This window comes from Ranitomeya variabilis, chromosome 3, assembly GCF_051348905.1.
Source record: "Ranitomeya variabilis isolate aRanVar5 chromosome 3, aRanVar5.hap1, whole genome shotgun sequence".
NCBI classification, from domain to species: domain Eukaryota; kingdom Metazoa; phylum Chordata; class Amphibia; order Anura; family Dendrobatidae; genus Ranitomeya; species Ranitomeya variabilis.
Window position 1 is genome coordinate 475324635 of NC_135234.1, and position 17442 is coordinate 475342076.

At 42.3% G+C, this 17442-nt stretch overlaps 1 protein-coding gene across 3 annotated transcripts in view; it reads right to left on the reverse strand.

Annotated features, from left to right (window-relative positions):
- The window catches only part of DMD (dystrophin), a 3762639-nt gene that overhangs the window by 2452805 nt on the left and 1292392 nt on the right, over positions 1–17442 (reverse strand). The gene's annotated exons all lie outside the window — the stretch shown is intronic.

Here is a 17442-nt window from a genome sequence, read left to right on the forward strand (position 1 = left end):
CCTTAAGGAACTTATCTAGATGTGTGGTGAGCACTTTAAACCCCCAGGTGCTTCACAGAAGTTTATAACGTAGAGCCGTGAAAATAAAAAAATCGCATTTTTTCTACAAAAATGATCTTTTTGCCTCCAAATTTTTATTTTACCAAGGGTAACAGGAGAAAATGGACCCCAGAAGCTGTTGTACAATTTGTCTTGAGTACGCCGACACCCCATATGTGGGGGTAAACCACTGTTTGGGCGCATGGCTGAGCTCGGAAGCAAAGGAGCGCCATTTGACTTTTCAATGCAAAATTGACTGGAATTGAGATCGGACGCCATGTCGCGTTTGGAGAGCCCCTGATGTGCCTAAACAGCAGAAACCCCCCAAAAGTGACCCCATTTTGGAAACTAGACCCCCCATGGAACTTATCTAGATGTGTAGTGAGAACTTTGAATGCCCAAGTGCATCACAGAAGTTTATAATGCAGAGTCGTGAAAATAAAAAATATATATTTTTTAACAATAAAGATTTTTTAGCCCCCAAGTTTTTATTTTCACAAGGGTAACAAGAGAAATTGGACCCCAAAAGTTGTTGTCCAATTTGTCCTGAGTATGCTGGTACCCCATATGTGGGGGTAAACCACTGTTTGGGCGCACGGCAGAGCTCGGAAGGGAAGGAGTGCCATTTTGGAATGCAGACTTTGATAGAATTGTCTGCGGGCGTTATGTTGCGTTTGCAGACCCCTAATGTACCTAAACAGTAGAAACCCCCAACAAGTGACCCCATTATGGAAAATAGACCCCCCAAGGAACTTATCTAGATATGTGGTGAGAACTTTGAATGCCCAAGTGCTTCACAGAAGTTTATAATGCAGAGTAGTGAAAATAAAAAATATTTTTTTTCCCACAAAAAAGATTTTTTTAGCCCCCAAATTTTTATTTTCACAAGGGTAACAAGAGAAATTGGACCCCAAAAGTTGTTGTCCAATTTGTCCTGAGTATGCTGGTACCCCATATGTGGGGGTAAACCACTGTTTGGGCGCACGGCAGAGCTCGGAAGGGAAGGAGCGCCATTTTGGAATGCAGACTTTGATAGAATTGTCTGCGGGCGTTATGTTGCGTTTGCAGACCCCTAATGTACCTAAACAGTAGAAACCCCCAACAAGTGACCCCATTTTGGAAAATAGACCCCCCAAGGAACTTATCTAGATATGTGGTGAGAACTTTGAATGCCAAAGTGCTTCACAGAAGTTTATAATGCAGAGTAGTGAAAATAAAAAATATTTTTTTTCCCACAAAAAATATTTTTTTAGCCCCCAAATTTTTATTTTCACAAGGGTAACAAGAGAAATTGGACCCCAAAAGTTGTTGTCCAATTTGTCCTGAGTATGCTGGTACCCCATATGTGGGGGTAAACCACTGTTTGGGCGCACGGCAGAGCTCGGAAGGGAAGGAGCGCCATTTTGGAATGCAGACTTTGATAGAATTGTCTGCGGGCGTTATGTTGCGTTTGCAGACCCCTAATGTACCTAAACAGTAGAAACCCCCAACAAGTGACCCTATTTTGGAAAATAGACCCCCCAAGGAACTTATCTAGATATGTGGTGAGAACTTTGAATGCCCAAGTGCTTCACAGAAGTTTATAATGCAGAGTAGTGAAAATAAAAAATATATTTTTTTCCCACAAAAAAGATTTTTTTAGCCCCCAAATTTTTATTTTCACAAGGGTAACAAGAGAAATTGGACCCCAAAAGTTGTTGTCCAATTTGTCCTGAGTATGCTGGTACCCCATATGTGGGGGTAAACCACTGTTTGGGCGCACGGCAGAGCTCGGAAGGGAAGGAGCGCCATTTTGGAATGCAGACTTTGATAGAATTGTCTGCGGGCGTTATGTTGCGTTTGCAGACCCCTAATGTACCAAAACAGTAGAAACCCCCACAAGTGACCAAATTTTGGAAACTAGACCCCCTAAGGAACTTATCTAGATATGTGGTGAGAACTTTGAAAGCTCAAGTGCTTCACAGAAATTTATAATGCAGAGTAGTGAAAATAAAAAAATATTTTTTTTTCCAACAAAAAAGATTTTTAGCCCCCAAGTTTTTATTTTCACAAGGGTAACAGGAGAAATTGTACCCCAAAACTTGTTGTCCAATTTATCCCGAGTACGCTGATGCCCCATATGTGGGGGTAAACCACTGTTTGGGCGCACGGCAGAGCTCAGAAGGGAGGGAGTACCATTTGACTTTTTTAGCGCAAAATTGGCTGTCGTGTTTGGAGACCCCCTGATGTACCTAAACAGTGGAAACCCCCCAATTCTAACTCCAACCCTAACCCCAACACAGCCCTAACCCTAATCTCAACCCGATCCATAATCCTAATCACAACCCTAACGATAATCACAACCCTAACCCCAAAACAGCCCTAATCTCAACCCTAACCATAACCCTAATCAAAACCCTAAATCCAACACACCCCTAACCCTAATCCCAACCCTAACCCTAATCCCAACCCTAATCCCAAACGTAACACTAATCCCAACCCTAATCCAAACCCTAACCCTAATCCCAACTCTAACCCTAACTTTAGCCCCAACCCTAACTTTAGCCCCAACCCTAACCATAACTTTAGCCCCCGTCGTCACAAAAAAAGTTCAATGTAACCTTTTTTTTGTACGTCGCGTCCGCCATTTCCGCGGATGCGTGGCTGTAACTCTGCCCCCTCCTCCCCAGGACATAGACTGGGCAGCGGATGCGTTGAAAAACTGCATCCGCTGCCCACGTTGTGCACAATTTTCACAACGTGCGTCGGTACATCGGGCCGACGCATTGCGACCGCCCCGTACCGACGCAAGTGTGAAAGAAGCCTAAGGCTACTTTCACACTAGCGTCGTACTCGGCCCATCGCAGTGTGTCGGGCCGACGTACCGACGCTAGCGTTGTAAGCGCCGCACAATGGGTGCAGCGGATGCTGTTTTTTCAACGCATCCGCTGCCCCATTGTGAGGTGCGGGGAGGCGGGGGTGGAGTTCCGGCCACGCATGCGCGGTCGGAAATGGCGGACACGTCGCACAAAAAAGTTACATGTTATTTTTTTTGTATCGACGGTCCGCCGAAGCACGACGCATCAGTCGCACGACGGATGCGACATGTGGCAATCCATCGCAATGCGTCGCTAATGCAAGCCAATGGAGAAAAAACGCATCCTGCAAGCACTTTTGCAGGATGCGTTTTTTCTCCAACGACGCATTGCGATGGAAGCCAAAAAACGCTAGTGTGAAAGTAGCCTAACCCTAACCCTAACCCTAACCCTAACCCTAATTTTAGCCCCAACTTGTCTTCTCCTGCCGGCCGGCAGATGGCAGCAGATGGCGGGCGCACTGCGCATGCGCCCGCCATAATGAAAAAGCCGGCTGGCAGGAGAAGACAGAAGAGGACCCAGGGACCCCGGGTGAGTATGATAGGGTCCCCGAATCCCCCTATTTCTCTGTCCTCTGATGTGCGATCACATCAGAGGACAGAGAAATAACTGATCGCTTTTTTTTTTTTTTTTTTTGCGGTCGCCGGTAAACTGTTAATTACCGGCGATCGCAAAGCAGGGGTCGGTGCAAACCGACCCCGATCATGTTCTTTGGGGTCTCGGCTACCCCCGGCAGCCGAGACCCCAAAGAACATCCGGGTGCCGGGCGGCGGGCGCACTGCGCGTGCGCCCGCCATTTTTTCCCGGAAAAAAGATGGCGGCGCCCATGGGGAGACACGAGGAGCACCGGGGGAGGTAGGTAAGTATTGGGGGGCTATTGGGGGCCATCGGGGACCACATTTCTCTGTCCTCCGATGTGCGATCACATCGGAGGACAGAGAAATTAAACGGCAAATCGCGTTTTTTTTTTTTGTTGCGACCGCCGGTAAACGGTTAATTACCGGCGATCGCAACTCGGGGGTCGGTAAAAACCCCCCGAATCATGTTCTCTGGGGTCTCGGCTACCCTCGGCAACCAAGACCCCAGAGAAAATCCGACTCTGGGGGGCGCTATTCACTTTTTCCACAGCGCCGTTAATTAACGGCGCAGTGGATTAAGTACCCTTAGCGGCCGCCGTTAAAAGGCGTATCGGCGGTCGTTAAGGGGTTAATATTATAATATTATTCCACAATTTCAGCTAATTTTACAAATAATCAAGAAGTACGGTTAGCATGCATGCCCAGGCATCAGGATTAAAATATTTTCTTCTATTTGTAAAAATTGGTTAAAAAATATTGCACAGCTGAAATGAAAGGGAAAAGATCAATTTTGCTACAGGGTCCAGAAAGCACTTAATACATGTCCTGTATACTTAGAGATCTGTAAAAATGTCACCATCTGATCTTGCTTTAAGACTTTTCTATAAGCTGCTTAATGTTTTACACTTTTCATTCATTTTCTAAGCACTACTAATATGTGCAGAAGTACAGGAAATGAAAATCTGGATAGCCTGGGTTTTTAATAAACTTCACTATCAAAGAAAATTTATTTTTCAATAGTATTTTAAAAGAATTTTAAAGGGAACCTGCAAGATCATTTTATGCTACAAAACTGTAAGTACTGCTTTACAATGCAAAGTTTTGTTTCTAAAATATGTCACTATATCAATTTTCTGTTCCTATGTTATGTTATCCCCCAAAAATGTAAATGTAAACAAGTTTACAGCATGCAAATGACGTGTAATGAGTCACAAAGGTAATGCCTCTCTCCCGAATATTCACCCCAGCTATCGCCTCTATGAAACGATTGATATCCTTCGGGCATGGAAATGCCATTATAGTTCCACCACATGTGCGGTATGTAGATGAAGCTATGCTGGTAACTCTTACTTTACTATGCAAGCACTGGATGCCAATAGAGTTGACATCAAATTCAAAACATTTCAATTTTATTTCATCGATTTCCATTTTTTGTTTTTTGTCTTTTCCTCCCCTTCTTCCAAGCGCCACAACTTTTTTTTTATTTTTCTGTCCACATAGATGTATGAGGGCTTGTTTTTTGTGGGACAAGTTATACTTTTGAAGGAAACAATTTATTTTACCACTATAAAATGGGAAAAAAAATTCCAAGTGCAGTGAAATTGTGAAAAAAAGGCTATTTGACATTTTATTTTGGGAATTGTTCTTATGGTATACATTGTGCATTAAGAATGACTTGCCAATATGTTTCTTTTTATCTTTGATTCTAAGTTTGCCCATTTTTTCATTATTTTAGTGGTAACAAAATCAAATCTTAAGAAAAATAAATAAATTGATTGTGTCATAATTTTCTGAGACCTGTAAAATTTTCACTTTTCAGTTAATGGAGCAGTGTGATCACTATCTTTATTGATATCATTTTGGCATATATATGAGATATTGATTGCTTGATACAGCATTTTTTGTGGCTTTGCTGCAACAAAAAAAATGCAAATTTGGTGTTTTATATTTTTTCTGTTTACGGTGTTTACCAATCAGGGTAATTATTTTTTATATTTTGATAGATCGGACTTTTCTGGACACAATAATGCAATACATTTTTTTTCATATTTTTTTTAATTTACCTCATATTTTTTTAAACTTTTTTTTATTTGTCATTGTATTTAATAATCCTTTTTGGAAAGTTAAAACTGCAATCATCTGTCACTTGTACTATATATAATACAGTAATACCAATTTATTGCATATAGTAAAAATCATAGTCTTCTTTGAAGCTGGACTGCAGACTGGGTTTCAAGGTAGCTCCATAATGACAAACACAGAGCCCTCCGACTGTCATAGCAATTAATTGGCGCCTTGCTATCATGTCATGAGAGTGTCGAAGCACACATTGAATGACATGCATCCATGCCAGCACTTTGTTAATGCCGCTGTCAGTAATTAACAGCTGTACTTAATTCATGGCTGTTAGAGGCAAGTGCTGGCTGTAACAGACAGCAGTCATCTGCTGAGCATGGAGTGAGCTTACTCCGTCACCTTGTTCCATACACCAGCTATGGCATGTGCCTTCTATGTACTGTGGATTTTAGTAAGGGGTTAAATGGAACTTGATATGTTGACCACTGTACCTGAACTGCAGCTACGGTGTTGCAGAGCAGGAAGAGCAGATCCGATTTTTAAACATTTTTGTGAACAAATTTCAGCAAAACATGCATTTTGGTCATCAAAATCGTTTGGCTTTGTATACATATTAGTTCAGTGGGTGGTCCTACTCAGTGTCTTCAGTGACTTCCCTGTATGACTGTGCATGCAGAGATAGCTATCAATCACTGACTAGCATCGTTCACTGGACTCATATGCATACCAACAACAAGGAATTTCAAAATTCAAGTTATGGTGAATCTTTTCCAAAAAAACTGTATATCAGTCTGCTCAGCTTTGTAAGGAGGTGACCGAGGCCATCATATGCTTCCCTCTCTTTGGATATTGTTCACATTTGATGCATGTGGTTCCAGTGCGTTTATAAGTGTTAATGTGTTTATGCACTGCAATGTGAATGTATTTGATTTGTGTCATGCACAGAATTAGGGATAGAATAGAAGGTAGTATAGGACAATGGTGGGATTAGAATAGAGGGGGCATGCTAGAGATAGGGAATAAGAGTATTAGCTTAGATATAGGAAGCATTGAGGTTTTCCAGAATGGGAGGTGTTACAGAGTAGTGTAGTGCAGAGCAGTGGGGATATAGATAAGACACTTCCTTGTTAGTGAGCAGAGCATGGGGAGCTATGCCCAGGGCAAGTTGAGATGCAGCAGTGAACAGGGACAGTCTGACAGCCGTGGGGATAAGTTTGCTTCACCAAGAAGGGGTACCAGACTGGGTATCGTGCAGTTGGTCACCAGCTTAAAGAGGACCATTCCAAGGAGGATCCAAAGCTTATGGCAGTGATTAGGTGAAGAAGAGATGGCAAGCTTGTTACCCTTTAATTCGAAGCCAGACTAGGTGAATGGCAGTAAGCTGGTGGGCCTAAAGACACAGACGGGACAGAGATTGTCCAAAAAGAGAAGTTATTACTGGAACAGGACAGGGATTGTCCAGGAAAGAGCAGTGATAGCTGGAACAGGACAGAGATTGTCCAGGAAAGAGCAGATATTGCTGGAAAGAGAAAAGGAATTGCCAGATGAGGGGCCCCGGCAACTAGTGTGAGTGTTCTGCTGCCTATGTTGCACACACCGCAGAAGGGACATTGTGTTTCATTTGTGTGGCACCAGGGTGTGGGAACACTACAGCTCGCTGCTATAACTATCATCCTGGCCACCTTACAGCTTCTTCCCTATACCATGTTGTCCACAGGTTGGAAAGCATGTAGAATGTGAAAAGTTCCCTTTAAGAAGCTAGATGTAATGAAAATGTACAATGCCTACAAGTAGTATTCAACCCCCTGCAGATTTAGCAGGTTTAATAAGATGCAAATAAGTTAGAGCCTTCAAACTTCAAACAAGAGCCGGATTTATTAACAGATGCATAAATCTTACAAACCAAAAAGTTTTGTTGCTCAGTTAAATTTTTATAAATTTTAAACATAAAAGTGTGGGTCAATTATTATTCAACCCCTAGGTTTAATATTTTGTGGAATAACCTTTGTTTGCAATTACAGCTAATAATTGTCTTTTATAAGACCTGATCAGGCCGGCACAGGTCTCTGGAGTTATCTTGGCCCACTCCTCCATGCAGATCTTCTCCAAGTTATCTAGGTTCTTTGGGTGTCTCATGTGGACTTTAATCTTGAGCTCCTTCCACAAGTTTTCAATTGGGTTAAGGTCAGGAGACTGACTAGGCCACGGCAACACCTTGATTTTTTGCCTCTTGAACCAGGCCTTGGTTTTCTTGGCTGTGTGCTTTGGGCCATTGTCTTGTTGGAAGATGAAATGATGACCCATCTTAAGATCCTTGATGGAGGAGCGGAGGTTCTTGGCCAAAATCTCCAGGTAGGCCGTGCTATCCATCTTCCCATGGATGCGGACCAGATGGCCAGGCCCCTTGGCTGAGAAACAGCCCCACAGCATGATGCTGCCACCACCATGCTTGACTGTAGGGATGGTATTTTTGGGGTAGTATGCAGTGCCATCCAGTCTCCAAACGTCACGTGTGTGGTTGGCAACAAAGTTCTCGATCTTGGTCTCATCAGACCAGAGAACCTTGAACCAGTCAGTCTCAGAGTCCTCCAAGTGATCATGAGCAAACTGTAGACAAGCCTTGACATGACGCTTTGAAAGTAAAGGTACCTTACGGGCTCGTCTGGAACGGAGACCATTGCGGTGGAGTATGTTACTTATAGTATTGACTGAAACCAATGTCCCCAGTGCCATGAGATCTTCCCGGAGCTCCTTCCTTGTTGTCCTTGGGTTAGCCTTGACTCTTCGGACAAGCCTGGCCTCGGCACGGGAGGAAACTTTCAAAGGCTGTCCAGGCCGTGGAAGGCTAACAGTAGTTCCATAAGCCTTCCACTTCCGGATGATGTTCCCAAGAGTGGAGACAGGTAGGCCCAACTCCTTGGAAAGGGTTTTGTACCCCTTGCCAGCCTTGTGACCCTCCACGATCTTGTCTCTGATGGCCTTGGAATGCTCCTTTGTCTTTCCCATGTTGACCATGTATGAGTGCTGTTCACAAGTTTGGGGAGGGTCTTAAATAGTCAGAAAAAGCTGGAAAAAGAGATAATTAATCCAAACATGTGAAGCTCATTGTTCTTTGTGCCTGAACTACTTCTTAATACTTTAGGGGAACCAAACAGAATTCTGGTGGGTTGAGGGGTTGAATAATAAATGACCCTCTGAAAAGACTTTTCACAATTTAAAAAAAAAAATAAACAAAGAAATAACATTCTTTTTTGCTGCAGTGCATTTCACACTTCCAGGCTGATCTACAGTCCAAATGTCACAATGCCAAGTTAATTCCAAATGTGTAAACCTGCTAAATCTGCAGGGGGTTGAATACTACTTGTAGGCACTGTATAATAGTATACATCAATAGAAATCAAAAGTAAAGGTTCATTTACTGAAAAAAATAAATAAATATTTCCAACACATTCTGACTTTGACAGGTAAGGCTTCGGGAGCTTCAATGTGGTATGTCATATTCCATAAGAGAAATAAATTGTGTTGGAGAAATTGCAACACAGAAATTCTCTTCTTCTTGTGTTACCAATATGGCAACCATCCTTTGAATACCATTTCCTTTTTTTGTTGTTTAATTTAAAGAAGCTGCAAAGCTCCTTCATGAATACTGGGTACATGTATTAATTCCTTTATATGCCTGTTTTTTTCTTTAACCCCTTAGTGACAGAGCCAATTTGGTACTTAATGACCAGGCCAATTTTTACAATTCTGACCACTGTCACTTTATGAGGTTATAACTCTGGAACGCTTCAACGGATCCTGCTGATTCTGAGACTGTTTTTTCGTGACATATTGTACTTCATGATAGTGGTAACATTTCTTCAATATTACTTGCGATTATTTATGAAAAAAATGGAAATATGGCAAAAAAATTAAAAATTTAGCAATTTTCAAAATTTGGATTTTTATGCCCTTAAATCAGAGAGATATGTCACAAAAAGTAGTTAATAAATAACATTTCCCACATGTCTACTTTACATCAGCACAATTTTGGAACCAAAATTTTTTTTTGTTAGGGAGTTATAAGGGTTAAAAGTTGACCAGCAATTTCTCATTTTTACAACACCATTTTTTTTTAGGGACCACATCACATTTGAAGTCATTTTGAGGGGTCAATATGATAGAAAATAACCAAGTATGACACCATTCTAAAAACTGCACCCGTCAAGGTGCTCAAAACCACATTCAAGAAGTTTATTAACCCTTTACGTGCTTCACAGGAACTGAAACAATGTGGAAGGCAAAAATGAACATTTAACTTTTTTTTGCAAACATTTTGCTTCAGAACCATTTTTTTTTAATTTTCACAAGTGTAAAAACAGAAATTTAACCATAAATGTTGTTTTGCAATTTCTCCTGAATACGCCGATACCCCATATGTGGGGGTAAACCACTGTTTGGGCGCACCGCAGAGCTTGGAAGAGAAGGAGCGCCGTTTGACTTTTTCAATGCAGAATTGGCTGGAATTGAGATCGAATGCCATGTCACGTTTAGAGAGCCCCTGATGTGCCTAAACAGTGGAAACCCCCCACAAGTGACCCCATTTTGGAAACTAGACCCCTTAAGGAACTTAACTAGATGTGTGGTGAGCACTTTGAGCCCCCAAGTGCTTCACAGAAGTTAATAAAGTAGAGCCGTGAAAATAAAAAATCACATTTGTTTACACAAAAATGATCTTTTCGCCCACAAATTCTTATTTTCACAAGGGTAACAGGAGAAATTAGACCACAAAAGTTGTTGTGCAATTTCTCCTGAGTATGTTGATACATGTCGCATTTGGAGAGCCCCTGATGCGCCTAAACAGTGGAATCCCCCCACAAGTGACACCATTTTGGAAACTAGACCCCTTAAGGAACTTATCTAGATGTGTGGTGAGCACTTTAAACCCCCAGGTGCTTCACGGAAGGTTATAGCGTAGAGCCGTGAAAATAAAAAGTCGCATTTTTTTTTAAAAAATGATATTTTTGCCCAAAAATTTTTATTTTGACAAGGGTAACAGGAGAAATTAGACCACAAAAGTTGTTGTGCAATTTCTCCTGAGTGTGGCGATACCCAATATGTGGGGGTAAACCACTGTTTGGGCGCACCGCAGAGCTTGGAAGAGAAGGAGTGCCGTTTTACTTTTTCAATGTAGAATTGGCTGGAATTGAGATCGGACACCATGTCGCGTTTGGAGAGCCCCTGATGTGCCTAAACAGTAGAAACCCCCACAAGTGACCCCACTTTGGAAACTAGACCAGTTAAGGAACTTATCTAGATGTGTAGTGAACACTTTAAACCCCCAAGTTCTTCACAGAAATTTATAAAGTAGAGCCGTGAAAATAAAAAATCCTTTTTTTTTCCTCAAAAATGATTTTTAGCCTGCAATTTTTTATTTTCTCAAGGGTAACAGGAGAAATTGGACCCCAAAATTTATTGTGCAATTTATGCTGAGTAGGCTGATACCCCATATGTTGGGGTAAACCACTGTTTGGGCGCATGGCAGAGCTCGGAAGGGAAGGAGCGCCGTTTTGGAATGCAGACTTTGATAGAATGGTCTGCGGGCGTTATGTTGCATTTGCAGAGCCCCTGATGTGCCTAAACAGTAGAAACCCCACACAAGTGACCCCATTTTGGAAACTAGACCCCCCAGGGAACTTATCTAGATGTGTGGTGAGAACTTTGAATGCCCAAGTGCTTCACAGAAGTTTATAATACAGAGTCGTGAAAATAAAAATAATTTTTTTTTTCCACAAAAAAGATTTTTGAGCCCCCAAATTTTTATTTTGACAAGGGTAACAAGAGAAATTGGACCCCAAAAGTTGTTGTCCAATTTGTGCTGAGTACACTGATACCCCATGTGTGGTGGGGACCACTGTTTGAGCGCATGGCAGAGCTCGGAAGGGAAGGAACCCCATTTTGGAATGCGGACTTTGATAGAATGGCCTGCGGGCATTATGTTGCGTTTGCAGAGACACTGATGTACCTAAACAGTAGAAACCCCCCACAAGTGACCCCATTTTGGAAACTAGAGCCCCCAAGGAACTTATCTAGATGTGTGGTGAGAACTTTGAATGCCCAAGTGCTTCACAGACATTTATAATGCAGAGTTGTGAAAATAAATTTTTTTTTTTTTTTTCCCCAAAAAATTTTTTTAGCCCCCAAGTTTTTATTTTCACAAGGGTAACAGGAGAAATTGGACCCCAAAAGTTGTTGTCCAATTTATCCCGAGTACGCTGATGCCCCATATGTGGGGGTAAACCACTGTTTGGGTGCACGGCAGAGCTCGGAAGGGAGGGAGCACCATTTGACTTTTTGAGCGCAAAATTGGCTGTGGCGTTTAGAGACCCCCTGATGTACCTAAACAGTGGAAACCCCCCAAATCTAACTCCAACCCTAACCCCAATACACCCCTAAGGCTTCTTTCACACTTCAGTTGTTTGGCATCACGGATCCGTCACAATTGTTGAGAAAACGGTATTAACGGATCCGTTTTTTTGACGTTGGGGGTTGTCTGGGAAAAGTATCTACTTTTTGGAGCATGCGCAATTGAAAAAGCGGATTGGGGCGACGGATCCGCCGAAATGACGGTAACAACGGATCCGTCGCCCATAGGCGGCCATTCTATGGAATGACGAACGCGACGGATCCGTCGCGAACCGTCATTTCGGCGCAGACAAAAAACGTTACAATGGCCGTCAATGTCTAGATGACGTCCGCCAAATCTCAACGGATCCGTCACATGGCGGATGGAACGGACGACCATCCGCCACAATCCGTCGCTAATGCATGTCTATGGGAAAATAGCGGAACCGCCAAAAAAAATGGCGGATCCGCTATTTGATGAAAATGGCCGTTTCAGACTGACGCCAAAAGACTGAAGTGTGAAAGAGGCCTAACCCTAATGCCAACCCAATCCAAAATCCTAATCACAGCCCTAAGGATAATCGCAACCCTAACCTCAAAACAACCATAACCCTAATCAGAACCCTAAATCCAACACACCCTTAATCCTAATCTCAACCCTAACCTCAAACCTAACCCTAATCCCAATACACCCCTAATCCCAACCCTACCCTTAACCCTAATCCTAAATCTAACCGTAATCCCAAATGTAACCCTAATGCCAACCCTAATCCAAACCCTAATCCCAACCCTAACTTTAGCCGCAACCCTAGTCCTAACTTTAGCCCCAACTCTAACTATAGCCCTAACTTTAGCCCCAACCCTAACCCTAACCCTAAATTTAGCCCCAGCCCTAACCCTAAATTTAGCCCCAACCCTAACCCTAAATTTAGCTCCAACCCTAACCCTAAATTTAGCCCCAACCCTAACCCTAACCCTAGCCCTAACCCTAACCCTAACCCTAACCCTAGCCCTAACCCTAACCCTAACCCTAGCCCTAACCCTAATTTTAGCCCCAACTCTTCTCTCCTGCTGGCCGGCAGATGGCAGCAGAGAGCGGGCGCACTGCGCATGCGCCCGCCATTTTCTTTCTATAGGAAGAAGCCGGCCAGCAGGAGAAGACACAGGAGGACCCAGGGACACCAGTAAGTATGATAGGGTCCCCGAATCCCCCTATTTCTCTGTCCTCTGATGTGCGATCACATCAGAGGACAGAGAATTATTACACATCACTTTTTTTTTTTTTTTGCAGTCGCCGGTAAACAGTTAATTACCGGCGATCGCAAAACAGGGGTCGGTAAAAACTGACCCCGATCATGTTCTTTGGGGTCTCGGCTACCCCCAGCAGCCGAGACCCCAAAGATCTCCCAGGTGCCGGCCAGCGGGCGCACTGCGCGTGCGCCCGCCATTTTTAAGATGGCGGCGCCCATGGAAAACCACGAGGAGCACCGGGGGAGACAGGTGAGTATCGGGGGGGCATCGGGGGCGACCAGGGACCCCATTTCTCTGTCCTCCGATGTGCGATCACATCGGAGGGCAGAGAAATTAAATGGGAAATCGCGTTTTTTTTTTTTTTTTGCGATCGCCGGTAAACGGTTAATTACCGGCGATCGCAACTCGGGGGTCGGTAAAAAAACCCCGAATCATGTTCTCTGGGGTCTCGGCTACCCCCGGTAACCCAGACCCCAGAGAAAATCCGACTCTTGGGGGCGCTATTCACTTTTTCCACAGCGCCATTAATTAACGGCGCTGTGGTTTAAGTACCCTTAGCGGCCGCCGTTAAAAGGCGTATCGGCGGTCGTTAAGGGGTTAAAAGTCGCATATAATAGTAAGCAAAATATTTGTGCAATTATTTGTGACTTTTCTTGGCACTCACCAGTTTTGAATAGTTCTGAAGGAATATGCAGTTTTTTAACCAATTACTTTCAATAAGTTAGGTGCAATTCACTCTGACACACAACACAGTTGTTTTTACACTGGTGATAAAATACAAGTCTTTTCAAACCTGCCCCTTAGCTTAACAAGTTTAAATTCAGCCTCCACTAGAGAGAGCTAAATGGCATACTGAGCACTGGTATACACTGAACTCATAATAGTAAAGTGTGCAGTAAGCAGGGAGCTCTGTATAAGAAAAATGGAGCTCTGAATGCTATTGCTATACACAAAATTGAAATTGCAAACCATTAAGGAAACATCATGAATAGTGATGAAGCGAGTATACTTGGTGCTCGAGATTTCCCGAGCACGCTCGGGTGTCCTCCGAGTATTTGCAAGTACTCGGAGATTTTGTTTTCTGTGCCGCAGCTGAATCATTTACATCTGTTAGCCAGCATAAGTACAAGTGGGGGTTGCCGGGTTGCTAGGGTGGCTAACAGATGTTAACAGATGAACTGCCGCCGGTAATTGGGACCGGAGTGTGCAGCTGCATGTATTTCTATTGATGCGAGAAATTCGCATGAGTTTCTCGCATCACACTCACAAGTGTGACCCCGGCCTTACTCAGACTTCCATGTCTTGGACCAGAGAGGTGAGAGTATATGGGCTTCTATATGTTTTTAACCTTTTTATGGCCCTCTATGATTCAGAAAAATGGAGGCCTCTGGTGACTTAGTGTTGAAGCAAATTGTAAAAAAATCTGCATTTTGGTGAATGCAGATTTTATAAAATACAAGTAGAATTTAATTCCACTCACATTTATTCTCCCATCTCTGCCTGAGACACTTTGGAGAAATGACAGTACAGCTGGTCCAATGACCAAAGTAAAGTAACACCAATCTATTAGCCTACCTGGAATGAAGACTAACAAGATTTAGCTATTTTATATTATGCTACTCTGTAATCTCAGAAGTAGGATCGGTGTGACATTCTCTCATGAAGGCCTCATAGGGAGTTGCCTATGTGGTCTTCAATCCAATCTCCTGCTAACACTGCATCCAAGAAAAAAGAGAGACTAATTGATAAAGATGATAGACCTACTTTCCGACCTCCATTACCATCTTGCTCTGCACCGTGATAATCTATGAGAGTGGTGGCATGATGTTAGTTTAATCAGTGGCATAATGTGCAGTAGCCAGATCCCTCTAGCCTTCATTCTAGGTACACTACAGGTGCTTCTCACAATATTAGAATATCATCAAAAAGTTAATTTATTTCAGTTCTTCAATACAAAAAGTGAAACTCATATTATATAGAGTCATTACAAACAGAGTGATCTATTTCAAGCTTTTATTTCTGTAAATGTGATGATTATGGCTTGTAGCCAATGAAAACCCAAAAGTCATTATCTCAGTAAATTAGAATACTTTAAAACACCAGCTTGAAAAATGATATTAAAATCCGAAATGTTGGCCTACTGAAATATATGTTCAGTAAATGCACTCAATACTTGGTCGAGGCTCTTTTTGCATCAATTACTGCATCAATGTGGCATGGCATGGAGGCAATCATCCTGTGACACTGTGGACAGGTGCCAAGTCCTGATGGAGAATGAAATTTCCATCTTCAAACAGCTTGTCGGCAGAAGGAAGCAGAAGTGCCTAAAATTTCCTGGTAGACAGCTGTGGTTACTTTGGTCTTGATAAAACACAGTGGAGCTACAACAGCAGATAACATGGCTCTCCAAACCATCACTGATTGTGGAAACCTCAATCTAGACTTAAAGCAACTTGGATTGTGTGCCTCTCTACTCTTCCTCCAGACTCTGGGACCTTGATTTCCAAGTGAAATGCAAAATGTATTTTCATCTGAGAACAACACCTTGGCCCACTGAGCCTTGGCCCAGGTAAGACGCTTCTGGCATTGTCTATTGGTCATGAGTGGGTTGACAGAAGGAATGTGAGTGTGTAGCCCATGATCTGGATACGACGGTGGCTCTTGAAGCAATGACTCCAAGTGGTCCACTCCTTGTTAATCTCCCCAAAAATTTTTAATCGCCTTTTCTTAACAATCCTTTCATGGCTGCGGTTATCTCAGTTGCTTGTGCACTTTTTTCTACCACACTTTTCCTTCCACTCAACATTCTATTAATATGCTTGGATACAGCTATCTGTGAGCAGCCAGCTTCTTTAGCAATGACCTTTTGTGGCTTACCCTCTTTGTGTAGTGTGTCAATGACTGCCTTCTGGACATATGTTAAGTCAGCAGTCTTCCCCATGATTGTGTAGCCTACTGACACAGACTAAGGGACCTATTTAAATGCTTAAAAGTGTTTGAAGGTGTTTTTTGTTTATTATTAAAATTTACTGAATTAATGACTTTTGGGTTTTCATTGGCTGTAAGCCATAATCATCAACATTAACAGAAATAAACACTTGAAATACTCTGTTTGTATTGACTTTATATAATATATGAGTTTCACTTTTTGTATTGAAGAACTGAAATAAATTAACTTTTTGATGATATTTTAATTTTGTGAGAAGCACCTGTATACACTAACAGCTTGGCATTGCATTGAATTGATTGTGGAACCACTGGTAAAACTACTTCTACGAAGTATACCAAAAGTTAGTTTTCGAAATAACAGCATCAGGCTGTATGTTGCTCATGATATCGTGAGGAGTCTGCTTGGTCAATTCATTGTACCATGTCCAGCAGCGTCCCTGCTAGCAGTGGTTTGTGAAAATTTTCAAGACCAGTGTGGGGGAAGATTCAGCACGGCAGAACATTTCTCAGGCTATCATTATTAATCTCAGATATAAAATGCCAAGGTTGTGTATGTGCATGCATTTCTGCACATGGTGTTCATACAAAATAAATCGATAAATCGAGAGGTTTGGGAAATTTTGATTTTCTTCATAATAACATATCTACAGTATTGCTCTTGAAATTGTAATGGTTCCAAAACATTTTTCTTGATGTTGTTGCAATTTAAGTAATATTAAAGGAAATGTGTCAGAAGGTTTTTGCTATCTAGTCTGAGGACAGCATTATGTAGGGCTTAAAAACACTGACTGATGTGTTACTTATAAGGTTGTGTGCTGTTATTTACTTACAATGAAGGATATATCACTATGACATTATCATTGCTCTAACTAGGTGGTGAGTGTCTCTTGGTCTGACTCAGCCCTCTCCTGTGATAAGCAGCTCACTGTCAGCAGACTATGTACATACAGAGATTGGTGGGGACAGGGTTAGCTTTCTCAGCTCTGCTGCACTTTACATCTAAGAACTCTGATTGTGTCACCACTGCTGCACCCTGGAAACTAAGTGATACATCGTTGGAATCATGATTTATTTTCCTACATCATATTGCTCTCAGATGAGATAGCAAAAACCTGCTGAGAGATTCCCTTTAAGAAATCAGCACAGGTTTTTGGACCTGCAAATGATGCAGTGTTAAAATATTTACATTACTGTGTGTTAGGTAAAGCTTTTTTCTGTTGTACCATTGACAAGATTACAGTCTCTTTTGAAATAGCTTTAGCCTATAATCATATATATAATTTTAGGTGATTATATAGACTTCTATCACA